Below are 15714 nucleotides of genomic sequence, written 5' to 3'. Positions count from 1 at the left end.
ACACTGTATTTTAGCATATAGCATCTTGAATCGAATGTAAAAATAGAATTTATTTCCCTAAGCAGATCATTTAATCATAGTGCTCCGCACAGAAACAGACATCTTAATTATTTTTAATCAGTGCCTATTCTGGGTAGTGCAAACCTCACTTCTTAGAAAAAAAAAAAACACAACATCAGTGTCTTTTAGAAAAGACATTGTTTTGGGTTGTTTCCGTTTTCCTTTGAGCCAATTGTCATGCATTTAGGGAAAGAAAAGGAATTTATTAATTATGGCAAAGACAAGGTTGTACGCGTTTACTGTAAACAATGTTCTAGCACTTATAAAATAAATTTATTTCTATAGCTTTGTGTGCTTTTTTTCCTTGATTATATGAAAAAAAATCTGTAATAGTTTACATTCATTTGATTTCAATTTGTTTCTGGTACCGAGCTACAATAAGCACTGCTGTTCTATCAATATATGAGCTATCGAGCCCACTACGATGCCTACAGATCTATGCAGATCTAATGCTTCGGATGGGATATTTATTCATATTTTTTTCAATAACTAACTTATGCTTAAATAAAATAGGTCAATGACGATTAATGTTTTTATTACAATCAAACACTTGAGCACACTCTGGGATGGTTGCCAAAGTAGATAAAATCTCCCAATCTCCAGTAATCTGTTTACAGACAACTCATACATTTATACTGGTACGTGATGCTCTCTTCAACACCGAAAAAAAAGAAAAAAAAAAAAAACAGAACGGCAAAATAACTGGTATCCACATGATACAGACATTAGGAAATAACATCTGCCTATGTCAATTAAATGAATAGTTTTCATTAAAGTGATCAAACTTTAACATAATGCTTTGTTACCTTTGTAAAACTGAAATCTACTATAACCAGGTTTAAGGATAATCATGCACCAATACTGGATTACATACTACCGTAAATAAAGCCTTCTATCCAATTTCGATCTTGTAGGTTTGAGCAGCGGCAACAATATATAACATCATTTTCATGATCAATGGAATCACATTAAAAACATTAAAAGAAAATACTTAATTTCATTATCGATTAGTTGAATCTATTTTAATCGATTATAAAATGAGGGTTTTTTTCAGAGCAAAATAATAAAGTGCACCTGATGGGTTAGAGCATGTCAATGCTGTGCAATATGATAGGCTACCAGTTCCAGCGAGTAATAACTTACTTGTCTATAGGGCGGCAACTAACAATTATTTTCATAATCGATTACTTGGCTGATTATTTTTTCGATTAATCGGATAAAAAAATGTAAATTTTTCATTTATTTCAAATCATTTAATAAAGTAACATAGGATGTTAAAAACAAACAGCAGAATAAAAAAAAAACTGATAAAAATGCATTTCTTGTTTTTATTTCCCAACCAGCCCCCCCCAGTTATGCACATTTGAGCCCAGACACTGCCTCCCAGACATGCCACACTGCCTCCCAGACATGCCACACTGCCCTCCCCACATATGCCTTATATACCCTATATGCCTTATACCCCCAGATATGATACTCTGTCCTACCCAGGTATGCCGTATACCCCCTGATATGCCATAGTGCACTCATAGATTTGCAGACTCATTCACAGACAATACTTTTATAAATAAATACAGGGTTAATCTTCACTGCCCCCAGGATTTAGATTCCCCTCAGTTTGCCCCCCTTTACCTCTAACTACACCTTATTAAATTAAATTAACCCTCAGTCCTCAGCATTAAATTAACCCTGAAGAGAAGACCCCATCAACCACAACTGCCCCTAAATTAACCCTAAAGACCCCATTAACCACAACTGCCGCTAAATTAACCCAAAAGACCCCATCAACCACAACTGCCGCTAAATTAACCCTAAAGACCCCAGTAACCACAACTCCCGCTAAATTAACCCTAAAGACCCCATCAACCACAACTGCCGCTAAATTAACCCTAAAGACACCATCAACCACAACTGTCCCTAAATTAACCCTGAACACCCCATCAATAACTGCCCCTAAATTAACCCTAAACACCCCATTTACTATAACTGCCCCTAAATTAACCCTAAACACCCCATCAACCACAACTGCCCCAAATTATTTTTGGTCAACTTCATAGCTAAGGAATGAATGCAATCCTTTTTCATTCATGTTTGTTTTTGAATTAACAGAAACTTTACAAATACTTGTTGCCTAGGTGATCAGTTGCTTTGGTTACATTTGTCATCAGCACTTAATGAACATTGTGGTTACTTTCACACACTTGCAGGTAAATAGATCCAATCCCCTATACCCCCCCCCCATTTACAACTAGCAAAAAAGACTAAATTGCTCAAAGAAAGGACAGGGCTGCTGTGCTGTTTGGAATCTTGGCAATGTAACAGCACGAAGCAGGCTGAAACCCGACTCCTTTTACCGGAATAAACACATTCAAAGAAATTAATTCATTTTTTTTTTGTAGTATGAATTGGAATTCCAATAAATTCAACATATGTGACACCTGTGTGTTCCCTTGAATAGTATACATCTGTTTTCTCTTAAAGTTACCTGGCACCTTAAAAGAACAAAAGATATTGGTATAGATACCCTAACTTTTTTTGGTATTCAAGCCTGTAATCGAACATATTCCTGCGATTATGGTAAGGGTGACAATGCCAGAAAGGAATTAATGACACCCCTGGGAATTGCAGGGCACAAACGCCAACATTTGGTCCATGCTTTAGACTACAGCAGCATCTTCCTAAAATACTGAAGCCAATTTGTATTTAATAACTCTATTGAGCTGCAATCAAGAAACCGATTGCTAAAATCTGAAGCATTATCAACCTAATGGAAAATTCAAAAGTTACAATACAAGCATTACTAAGCATCAGGCACTCTAAAACATTTATTGTTGGTACTATGGCACTACAAATATTCTGCCTGTACCAGGCACCGTGTGATAGAAAATTACTGGGAGCTTGGTCACTTTCCCAGAGGCTGCCTACTGTCATCATATCTTCTCTGAATGCACACATGCATTCTCAAAGCTTTTGTCCCTGGATGGGTAACACACTTCTCCAGAAGTTGGTGACCCAACATATGTACGATAAACCTATACTATGGTGTTAGCATGTGTGTAGAATGTTAGCATGTACGTTACTGTAAGGTGTTAGTGTTTGTGAGCAAGAAAAAGATAAGTGACGGGGGGGGGGGGGGAACTAGCTGATAACCTATATCCAAAGCAAATTTGTTGACCCCTGCTATACCATACCAACTTTTAATATAAATTAAATCATTCAATCCTTACATGTACTTTTGGTACGCTTTATGCAAAATAAAACGTTTTAAAATCACCTATTAAGACAATAAAATCCACTAGACAGTTTGTATCTGCAAAAAAACAGCTGCTCAGCAAGCATCCTTCTTAGTTTATGTCCCATCACATTAAAAAATAAAAACCCCAGATTATATTGTAGTTCCTATTTTTCTCATAAGATATCAAAGGCACAATAAAAAGAAAGAATGCTTCCCAATTTTAAAATAACCAGGTAAAATGCACTGTAAATGCACTGCATTAAAAATACATTATCCGTGTAAATACAGCATTTTAAATCAGCTCAAAAAGCTTAAGCTTGTCAATCAATTGTTGATTTTACACCATGCTAATATGTTCCCTGTATTCTGTACTGTATATTCAATAAAGAACTATATTAAATGGTTACTTCTGTATTACCAAAGAAACAGATTATTGTTGCCTGGGAATGTATTTTTCTTCACAGTATCAAATAGAGAAGATACCACAACTGTGCACCATTCCCCCTGGCGTGACTCTACTGAGTGGGCCTGGTACAAGGGAGGATTTGAATCCCCCATCCAGCCCATGTACACTATTACCAGTCAGCGCCTAGCTTCTATACTCTGCTTTAAAAGGCAAGGAAAGCGAACACTGATTGGAAGATGGCTGGGGCCAACACCATAAAAGCAAGGAGCCGCCTTTTACAACTATGCAGCAACTCAGACACAGACTCCAAAAAAAAATATGGCAATGACAAGGTAACTTTAAAAACGACAGCCTCGTCGGTCCATCTGATAGCTGGGGCCAAATTCCGTAGCTCTGAGCTATCAGATCGAATTTAACAGTGCTCTACACGCCGTTACGTTCAAAGGGGATTTAAATGCAGCAGGGATTCACGATTGGCGTGCCTGAGCCCTGTGACACACTGCATGTATAGGCTGCTGTGACTGCTGTAAAGGAGAATCCCACTGAGGAACCTTACAGGAGAGCCAGCCGACTGCCGCGCAGGGGAACCCTAATAGATGAGGCCACAAGAGACATCATAGTGGTTCCCCTGTTCTCAGATTCCTAGGGTCATAGAAGACCCCAAATTGGATGCCTACACACTGTGCAGCGCTCTATTTTTATTTTTTTAAATCTGTGTAAGGTGTTTTAATTTTTTGTTTTGGAAGAATACATACAAGTATAGCGAGAGTGTCAGGTACACTAAACTGTCCCTTTAAAGAGGAAGTCCCATGCAAAATCAAATATTTTTCTTTGAGCATTGATTACAGTGCAGTACACAGCAATGTAATTCATCTCTGAATATTTATTTCATTTTGTTTCAATAAAAGCTACCTTTATCCACCGACTTTGAAGCTGCCATTGAGGGTAGACATGATACTTGAGTTTACAGTTTATAGCAATGATACAGAGGCCCTGTGTCTCCAATGAAAACCTTTCTTCCATAGATTTTTATTAGTTGGAGTGCCAACATTGGGGTGGTTAAGACTGAGACATCTTTTTGTGTGCCACAAGTCAGTATCACAAAGAATCAGGGTGTTTGTTTAGTAGGTTAACCATAATACCGCAAGGAGAGATGGTGGATCAATAAAGTCTATACTAGGGCTGCAACAACTAATCGATAAAATCGATAATAATCGATAATGAAAATCGTTGCCAACGAATTTCATTATCGATTAGTTGAATCGATTATTATCGATTATAAAATGAGGGTTTTTTCAGAGCAAACGCTCTGAAAAATCCCCCTCATTATATAATCCGTTTCAGTGACTCACCGTCTCACAGCAGCAGCTCCTACTTACTCCCCCTCCCTGTAATCACTGTGACAACTGGCCCCGCCCCTTCCTTCTCCAGGCCAGAACCACATGGCTGTGACACTCATCTAACTGTAAGTATAAAATTAATATTTGGGCTGCTGAAAGTTAGGGGAGGTGGGGGTTAATTTAGGGGCAGTTATGGTTAATGGGGTGTTTAGGGTTAATTTAGGGGCAGCTATGGTTAATGGGGTGTTTGGGATTAATTTAGGAGCAGCTGTGGTTAATGGGGTGTTTGGGGTTAATTTGAGGCAGTTGTGGTTAATGGGGAGTTTAGGGTTAATTTAGGGGATGCTGTGGTTGATGGGGTCTTTAGGGTTAATTTAGGGGATGCTGTGGTTAATGGGGAGTTTAGGGTTAATTTAGGGTAGTTGTTTTGATGGGTTATTTAGAGTTAATTTAGGAGCAGTTATGGTTAATGGGGTCTTCTCTTCAGGGTTAATTTAATGATGAGAACTGAGGATTAATTTAATTAATTTAATAAAGTTAACTTGAGGTGCAGTTAGAGATAAAGGGGGGGCAAACTGAGGGGAATCTAAATCCTGGGGCAGTGAAGTGACATATCTGGGGGTATAAGGCATATACAGTATATAAGGCATATGTGGGGAGGGCAGTGTGGCATGTCTGGGGAGGTTGGAGTGGTGTATCAGGGGGTATAAGGCGTATCAGGCACAGTGGCATGTGGGGGGTAGAGTGGCGTGGCATATGTGGGAGGCAGCATGGCAGATGTGGGAGGCAGCGTGGAGTGGCAGATGTGGGAGGCAGCGTGGAGTGGCAGATGTGGGAGGCAGCGTGGCAGATGTGGGAGGCAGCGTGGAGTGGCAGATGTGGGAGGCAGCGTGGCGTGGCAGATGTGGGAGGCAGCGTGGCGTGGCAGATGTGGGAGGCAGCGTGGCAGATGTGGGAGGCAGCGTGGCGTGGCAGATGTGGGAGGCAGCGTGGCAGATGTGGGAGGCAGCGTGGCAGATGTGGGAGGCAGCGTGGCAGATGTGGGAGGCGGAGTGGCAGATGTGGGAGGCAGCGTGGAGTGGCAGATGTGGGAGGCAGCGTGGAGTGGCAGATGTGGGAGGCAGCGTGGAGTGGCAGATGTGGGAGGCAGCGTGGAGTGGCAGATGTGGGAGGCAGCGTGGCAGATGTGGGAGGCAGCGTGGAGTGGTATATGTGGGAGGCAGCGTGGCAGATGTGGGAGGCAGCATGGCATATGTGGGAGGCAGCATAGAGTGGTATATGTGGGAGGCAGCGTGGCAAGCCTGGGCTCAAATGTGCATAAATTGGGGGGCTGGTTGGGAAATAAAGACAAGAAATGCATTTTATCAAAGTTTTTTTTATTCTGCTGTTTGTATTTAACATCATTTGTTTATTAAATTATTTTAAATAAATGAAAAATTTACATTCATTTTTTTTATCCGATTAATCGAAAAAAATAATCGGCCAACTAATCGATTATGAAAATAATCGTTAGTTGCAGCCCTAGTCTATACTATGAATTACGATGGGCATACCCTGTTTATTTTATATAGTTATATCTCGAATAACAAAAAATACTAACGGCAACTGCTACAGCGAATCTAAGTGCAAGGACCCAGCTAGGTTCAGCTAAATACGTACATAGAAGGCACCAAGAAATCCCTTGTCAAGCAATGTACTGCAGACTCCTCAGACGAAAACAAATTATATGTATGTTATATACGGTATATGATGTGTTGCTTGACTAAGCTTATTTCACCATTCAGCGAAAACAGAAAACACCCCAACATCTTTAGATCCGGAAAACATCAGTATTTAATACAGGAACTGTCTTTTTACTATTAATTTATTGTCATGTGGGAAAATCATACAGTTAACTATATGGACATGGGCAAATAAATTATTCTATTCGGTTTCTGACAATCTATAAAACTATACTTACATAAAATTTATCATTTAAACATTGTTATAGTCACAGGAATTTAACATTTCATTTCCAGCAGTGGGTGTACAAACAGTTAGTTGTTAGTTGGAGAAAATAAGTTTATCCCACATAAATTTCTTAGTCCTACAACTGCTAGGAAAAGTACCAGACATCCAAAGACCACAAAATATCTTAACACACAGCATTTTCTGGTTAAAGCTGTCTGCGGTATAACTTTCTATTGATGTTTTACTGGAAGAATAACAGCAGCCTGTAGAAGGCCATATTCTGTTGAACTACAGTGGTCATGATCAGTCCCCAACCACTTGTCACAGTAGTGACATCAGTAGGTTGTACATGGCTAGGAGCATTTCATAAGATTCAATTAGCCATTACTTCTTATTTATAGGTAAAGTATATTTATGTTTCCTTATATCTGCATAAATATATATATATACACACATACTCACATGTGCCCCTGTATAATGGCTCATTTATGTTGGTGTAGCACTCCTCTGTGTAAGGGGCTCATGTGCCTGTATAGAGGATTATAGGAGCAGGTGGTAAAGATATAGCATAAGGCAGCACAGTCATGTGGGACAGATGGACATCTGGTTCGGGGCAGGAGAGGGATAAGGATCGATTGGGGTTAGAGGATGGTAAGGCTCCTGTACGGGGGAAGTCCGCTGTGGGCAACACAGTTATTCTGCGGGGCTGAGGCATAATGCACCTGGCCGTCTCTCTAGAGTGCCATCTGTAAAATTCTCCCACACAATGGCTGGGCTTAGGCCGCTTCTCTGTGTGCTCGCCCGCCCCCCAGGCCACATTTACCTCAAGCCGGTCTTTGTTGGTGGGGAGGGGAGCTGCTCTTGCCGCTCTCTATGGGACACCGGCAGCGATTCCCCATCCCTTCCTTGGCTCTGCCTCAACTAAGTTACTCAAGTCTGTCTTATTATAGAGATTGCTCCCCTTTTGTTCCATAGCGTTGTTTAGTTCCGTCACACTTTAAAGTCGTAGGGTAAGGAGAACCAACATAATTTAGAAAAGCAAATCGACAGATGTTAGTTTTATATAAGATCTCTGCTTCCCGAGGCAAAATAGTGTCAATCTTAGACTTTTCCATAGAATAAAATAGCTTTTTTTCTTCTTCTAGCTGATGTCGATCTCAATAACGGCTATCAAGTATTCAAGCAGTGCATGTCGTACAGGCTAAATGTACAACAGTTAAACAAATGTATCAATGGTGACTACAGCACCTAACAAAGCATCAACTACTAAACATGATAAAAGGAAGTGTCACAGACAGCCAAAGCATTTATATTAACAGCTGGGTATTAGCACTTTCTGTCTGGTAATTCACACAGACTGCCAAGCTAACTGGTAACCAGCAACTCAGACAGAGCGCATGATCCATGTTTGTGGGTAGTCTATATCAGCCCTATTTACAAGCGCTCGTACAATTAAAACTTACTGAATATATTCAAGTGAATAAAATACTATCATATAAATAAACATTTTTATTTTGCTTCCCATTTACATACGCAATACTCTGTGGACAATTTGGCCTTTCATATGAAATTGTTTTTGCACTTAAATAAATTAGAATAAGTCAAAGACAAAAAGGTTTGTTCATCTCAATACGATGATAATATCTGTGTGTAAAATGCCTCTCACACTGTGAAACATTTTAGTCCCTCGTGATCTCAGAAAAGTTGTTTGCAGTAAACAAAGAAATGCACTATGTACAATTGCCCAATTTCCACTGGGGAAAGTATCACAAAACTAGTAAAGATTTACAACAAGCAGAAATGTTTGTTGTGTGAAAGTATGCGTGTACTCGAGAGAATAAAGGAATATAAGCAATTATGGATTTGTGCTAATGTGTCAATTTACTAAACTCGATATTTGCACTTTCACTGTTCACAGCATGAACAAACTCATGCTGTGCAGAAATTATGCTACCCCACATAAATAAGTGATAAATCTTATATTATAGAAGTAAACTAATGCAGGAAGTGTAAGAATTTACCCTTTCCATATTTTATCTAAACAATGAATAGAGTTTAAAACATGACTAGTAAATAAAATCCCTAATTTGAGGTCTTTTAAAAATCATAATAAGTGTAGTACAGAAACTGCAGTCTAGTTACACTAAAACCTTTTTAAACGTAACTTCATCTTAAATCAATAGATTAACTCAAGAAAAGATAAAGTATCAAAAGTGGAAAATTCAATTAATGGCTGTTGTATGCCAAAAATCAAGTTCAAAACATTGCATCACGTGGCACCCCTCCAGAGACAAAAAGTAATGTCCGCCGCTAGAGGATCTCCCTCTAACCAGCTTAAAGACAATCAAGGGAGCAGGAGGTCTGTTAATGCAGACCTCCGATCCTGCTCCCTTTGCAATGTGCGCGGTAACTGATGCTGTGCGTCGGGATTTGCTGTCATATCCCGGCACACAACACTGAAGCTGTACCACGCCAATGTTTGCCTCTATAATGATAACAGTTATGCTGTACCACCGTCAATGTCTGCCTCAGTATATAGTGATAGGTGTTATGTTGTACCCCTGTCAATGTTTGCCTAAGTATATTATAATAACAGTTATGCTGTACCCATGACAATGTTTCCCCAACGATAGAAGCTATGCAGTTTTAAAGTGCGCGTGTGTTGGTGGTGGGGTACCACATACAGGATTCGCACCAGGTGCCAAATACTCTAGGTACGCCCCTGCACCTATAACTTACAAAGCAGGATGATGCATTTCTTCTTCCCCCTTAAGCAAAATGCTACCTTACAGATATAGAAAATATGACTCTTCTTGTAACTTTATAACACACTTGATGTGACGTGGGGCAATGGGGCCATTTTTATTTTAACAGCTTAAAGAAAAATATTGCATCATAATTCTTTGAAAAGGTATACTCTTATTTTCCTTTTAAAAGCCCAGATGGAAACATTAAAATTAAGGTAAGGCCATCTTTCAATCATAGATAGTAGCTTTATATTTAACTCCTTAAGGACAGAGCTTGTATTATGTTCATACCCACACAAGTTAGAAATATTTTTTTCAGGACAAGAAGAGCTTTCTTTAGATACCAACATTTTGATCATATAATTTACTATAAAAAAAAAGTATAAAATATGGTGAAAAATTGAGAATAGGGACTCCTGGCTTTTACTCATCTACAAAAGCTAATGAAAAAACTTCTAAATAGATTCTACTATTTGTCCTGAGTTTAGAAATCCCAATGTTTTTTAGCAAGTTATAGGGCAAGTACCATATCATTTAAAAATATGACCATATTTTTATTAAAATATGGTCATACCGCCCTCATGTCCTATTTGGGAAATCTTTAAACCAGGCCAATTCAATTTTCAGTGTTACTAAATGCCTGGACATCAAGGCATTACACATGAACACCGTTTAAAGTCATAATGTGCCAGGCATGTCAATTGTCACCAACGGGTTAAGCAAACAATGTACACTATATGGCCAAAAGTATTAGGACACAACTATTATTGATTCAATTCAGATGTTTCAATCAGACCCATTGCCACAGGCGTATCAAATCAAGCACCTAGCCATACAGTCTGCATTTACAAGCATTTGTGGAAAAAATTCCGAAGAGCTCAGTTGTGGGGACAGTTTGGGAAGACCAGTTTCTTTTCCAGCATGACTGTATCCCAGTGCATAAAGCAAGGTCCATAAAGTCATGTTTGGATGAGTTTGGTTTCGAAGAAATTGATTGGCCCGCACAGAGCCCTGACCTCAAGCTCATCTCTCCTTTGGGATGAACTGGAATGGAGATTGTAAACCAGGCCTGGGGTTTCTTGTTAAAAGCGGTATTGAAGTCAAATGAAAAGCTACATCCCAGTATTATAAAAAGCCCTTATTCAGGGAAGAATTTAAATGGGGGGTAGCCCTTTACATTTATGGCTGCAAGAATAAATGATTCATCTCACAATAACTTACTGTTATCAAATCAACCTAAAAATTGAAATTACCAAAAAACAAATGACTTGTGAATCTACAAGCCTTTGCATCTCTGTAGAACATGTATTACCCTTACATAACACCATGGTTTTGGAAGCACAGAATAAACCCGCTAAGATGTGCCTAAAACAGAATTGGCCTTTTCAGCATTACCCCCCCATAATCAACTTTTTTTTTTACCTGGGCATCCAACTAGTTTTTCTACCGTGTAGCAGATTTATGCAGTAAAGGGGATATAGATGGCTGTTGCAATTGGGCTTTTTTGACAGTTCTTAAGCAGCCATCGTATGTACTTTAATGCATATGATGGCCGAGAAGGCCATGTTAATTTCCACAGCTCCAGCACTGGCTTGGTGAACTCTGCAGGTCTATTTAGACTCCGGTGCATATGTGTGGAAAGAGCTGCCATCGACTTCATCATCAGACCACAAACAGGGGGCTTCTACCCTCAGGTATGAGCTTTCTTTTCATTTTTGAAAAACGCATCTTAAAGCGGGCCTGTCAGAGACAATAAACCGTCGCTTTAAATACTGCTGCGGTACTAAGGAATACAGGATATCTCCAGTAGTTCTTAAAATAATGTGTCATCACGGATACCTACATTTTTCCACTCTTGGAACATGTAATAAACAGATTAAATGCGTTTGATGGCTGCCCAAAACCTACAAAAGAGCAAAGATAAATATGTTATGTTTACGTGATGTAACTGATGCTGTTTAAAGCTACGTCCACGCCATCATACAGAGGGATTTACACCCACTCTTGTTGGAGGACAAAACACACATCCTCTACTCTCGTAACATGTCACTCAATTACATTGCTTTCATTTGCTGTGCCACATTCATTTTTGATGCACCAAGAATAACGTCCAGAAAATCAACCATCAACAATAAATCGCGCAATGCATGGAATCACTTCTGATTCTTCTACAAATCATACAAAACGTGCCCATTTGACATGCCACTTCACAGGACAATTGCGGTTTATTCACTAAAGGAAAAGTTGTGGTTTCAGCTCCCTCATTGCACTATTCATTGTGAATGGCCAACACTGGGCAGTTTCTCCACTAATTATGCTTAATAGAGGGTCAGCCAAGCTCTTTCTTCTGTGGAAGTTCTTTGGAGTTGCCCCTTCACAATGTAAAGTACAAATTAAGGAGTTAAAAAAAGCATAAATATTCTGTAAACTATGTACAATGAAGGAAGGAACGATTGTAGCTATTAACCAAGTCTAGAGAAGATGTATGAATCGAGCAACGAGCAAGTCCTATAGGTCTATATCCCAGTAAAGTTACGCTCTGCTTTCTCTTAGGAAGATTATGTGATGAGCCCTCTGCTTAGCTGTTTTTGTTTATTACGTTCTGTGTGATATTACATATTATAGGTTGACTTAAATAATAAAATCCCTTTTTAAACATTCTTTAACTTGAGGGCATTTCATTCTGATCTGAAGAGGACACAATATGTCATGTGTATGTATGTATGTATGTATGGATAATAAAACATAGTTAGCACCATTCCACTCTGCACAGAAAGTGAATGCTACTGCTCAGTGAGAGATAAGATAACAAATAAGGCGGAGAACAAAATTACAAGAAAAAAAAAAGCCTTCTAACATAAGACTTTCACACGTGGCAATAGAATCTTAGGAGTCATACCTGAGCAACCTATCAAGCCTGAGCCTAGCATGTCACATCTGGATTCATAACCTCTACTTTGTATTCACATGATGTTTACAACAAAAGCTTAGCAATCTGATTGCACGGTCATACAACACATGGATATACCATTAGATTTGAAATGGATAAACAATGCAACAAGTTAATACCAGTTAAAGGCAGCCTTGAAAACACTTTATATGTAGAATTAAAGGAAAAAAAATTAATAATGGGACTTGTGAAATGTCATTTCTAAACCAGGGAAACTGTTCCCACACTGAAAGATGCCCTTAAATGACACAGAACAAGATAACAACAACATTGTGATACAAAATGAATAAAATAAGCTATTGGTATCAATGCAGTCGCTTTCTTCCAGCAAGTTTACACAGAAAGCTGATCTAATATCCAATAGACTTGTGCATTGGGATTCCTACGAATTTTAATGAAATTTGGCAATTTTGATCATTTGTACGAATGTCTGAAAACAAGAAGGGAAACACAACAAAAACTAAGCAGAGAGCTCTGAAGGTTTGTTTGCATTTTGTTGCTCTCATACCCTCCGTCAATGTCTCTTACCTTCTCCGCCGAACATCTTCTTTCATTGTCCGCTTCTCCCTACTTTCTGCTCTGTTAACCAGACCTCCCAGACCACTTCCGTAAAAAGGCAGAGCCATGGCATGCCACGCCGGGACAGCCTCCTACCCCTTCCTCCAATCAAGGGAGAGAGATTCCGCGCAGAGCCACTCCAGGAAGCCAGTCTAACGGAGCGGGAAGAGGCAGACAACGATAGAAGACAGAAGGGAAAGAGGCAAGAGAAGAAGCTGAGCTGGAGAAAAGAAGACCGGGACACGGAAGCGGACGGCAGAGGTGGTAGAGAGACCTTGCGAGAGCATGAGTGAGGGTAATAGATAGCGAAATTTTGTTTCCAAATAGAAAAAGCCCTCGAAATTGTGTCCAAACAGAAAGGGCATGTAACGAAATTTGTTGTCCGAAAAAAATATACCCGAAAAACAAAAAATGAGTCCAAATTGTTATCGGCCCATATGCACAAGTCTAGTATCCAACATGGGCAGAAAGCTTGGCATTATGTAAACCAAGTACAGACATCTCTGGCTAAAAAGGAGTTAAAACACACGCAGAACAGCATACATATCAGCTCCATATTTTTGGCCCACGCAATCATGAATGGGAAAAATGCCTTTAAGTGATTTGGTGGAAAATGACTGCAATTATTTGTATTGTGTGTGTAGGAATACAAAATAGACAATATGTGGAAGCTGTTATGTTGCATAAAAAGCACATAGTAAAAATACGCTATAAAGTACATTCAAAATACTCAATATTCATCAATATACAAATCCCTGGGATACAAAGGAGACGCCAGCGAGCTCTTACTTTTAAACATGATTGTAAAGCATCTTAAGCACCTGGCACCAAAAAGCCCGCAACATACTGCGCTGTAAATCTTCCCCGCAGGTATCAGTTCCCTAACAAAATATTAACAAACCCATCTACGCTGCTGCCATCTTAAAACAAAGCTTAAAGCCACTGGATGACCTATTCCCATAAGTTTGGAGACGCAACACATGAAAAAAAGCAGGATTTTGTACACCGGCAGCGATCTCACACGGGAAATTCAGTATATGATCCACACCAATTCACTCCCCACTCTCCAGGCCAGGATGACGGCTGCAGGCAGAATTACCTCCCAGGATAGAGAGAGGGAAAGGAGGACAGCAGACTAAGCCCTCCCTCCATGTCCTTATGCTGGGCCATTGATTGTGAGGGCTTCCCCGGCAGCAGGCTCACGGGGATAGAGCCCACAACTGACACGTTGTACAGCACATATAACATGTCAGCACACAGAAGCCATCTGTACATACATGTAATGCTATACATGTCACTTTAAAAGGACATGGCCATGTACAGATAGTACAGGCTGACACGTACAGATATATCGTGAGGTAAAACAAGTCCGCAGTGGCACACTTATTCTTTCGTGCACTTTACGGGTGCTCGGAATACGGATATCATATACAGACACGCACGAATATTATAATGCAAAACGACACGGGCAGCCGTAGCTGTGTGGAACTGGGGTATATTTTCACCCGCTAATGGGCTACTAAAGCTGTAATGTTTGCTGTGGCAGCGGACATACTCCTTATGTCACTCACAACGCACATGTCAGCGTCTGCTCCTCCTCTCCTACAGGACACAAATCAAAGCGTTACTAACCGGTGACAGGCACTCACTTCTTCTCCGGTCTCCCTGGCTGCGAGTGAGCTGATCCTCTCAATCAATAGTATTAATTTCCGGGCCGTGCACCGGGCTTTGGCCGACGCTTTTTATTCACACACTCCGGCTCCTGCGGTTGATTGAGAAGCGAGCGAGAGGAAAAAATAAAAAGAACATTTAAACGCGCCTCCTTCCAACCGAACTCCCCGCGAGCGCGACCGCAGTCAGCTTGATGCACGCGCACCGCACAGCGCGCGATGGGGGTACGTCAAACAGGATCTAGAGCGCGCGTGCGCGCGGCCCAGCCACTTTTACTGTACCCTGTCTGGGTTAGGGTCCCTGACGTCACGGCCTAGCGCCTGTACGCGCCAGTCCCGGGGTAGTGCAGCGCCTTATTGCTCGGTAAAAAGCCCCTAGCGGTCACTCACAGGGGGACTAGCGCGTTTTCCTGTCACCGTCGCTCTACGGTTCTGTTCCTGGGATGTAAAAAGTTACGGTAGCCGCCAGCTGCGCATCACGATAAATCATTCTCTAAAAGAGAAGCCTGGTTTTGACACCGTATCGCGTGTCTGATTGGAAAGCCTACAAACCGGTGACCACGCCTTCTATAGTATTCATATTTTATGAACGTCCCGAGGCAGCCGGACTGTGTTTATGCAATGATTGCACTGCGTGGTGCAGGGATTCTTTCCTCTCATTCCTATTACTGTGTTGCATCTATGGGTTATATATAGCGCGGTAATATTACACACATCTGTTTTCAGGCACATGGTGACAGATTAGTGGGAAAGGCGCAGGAGGGGCTACCTGATATTCCTGTTGGCAAGCTGGCAATG

The 15714-nt window shown here is 40.4% G+C and overlaps 1 protein-coding gene across 2 annotated transcripts in view; it reads right to left on the bottom strand.

The window, feature by feature from the left end:
• PALS2 (protein associated with LIN7 2, MAGUK p55 family member) overlaps positions 1–15448 on the bottom strand; it is a 42652-nt gene extending 27204 nt beyond the window's left edge. Inside the window, exons 1-2 of one of the 2 annotated variants that reach the window (XM_053466497.1) lie at positions 15307–15448; positions 14879–15008 (exon numbers count right to left, since the gene is read on the bottom strand). The gene's annotated coding sequence lies outside the window, so the exon portion shown is untranslated. Of the gene's footprint in view, positions 1–14878; positions 15094–15306 lie in introns of those variants that run through there. The other variant, XM_053466498.1, reaches the window with a different exon arrangement.
• Between the last annotated feature and the right edge of the window lie 266 nt (positions 15449–15714).

The sequence above is a fragment of the Spea bombifrons genome, chromosome 5 (genome assembly GCF_027358695.1).
Source record: "Spea bombifrons isolate aSpeBom1 chromosome 5, aSpeBom1.2.pri, whole genome shotgun sequence".
Taxonomy (NCBI): Eukaryota; Metazoa; Chordata; class Amphibia; order Anura; family Pelobatidae; genus Spea; species Spea bombifrons.
This window is presented reverse-complemented; position numbering and strand designations above follow the sequence as displayed.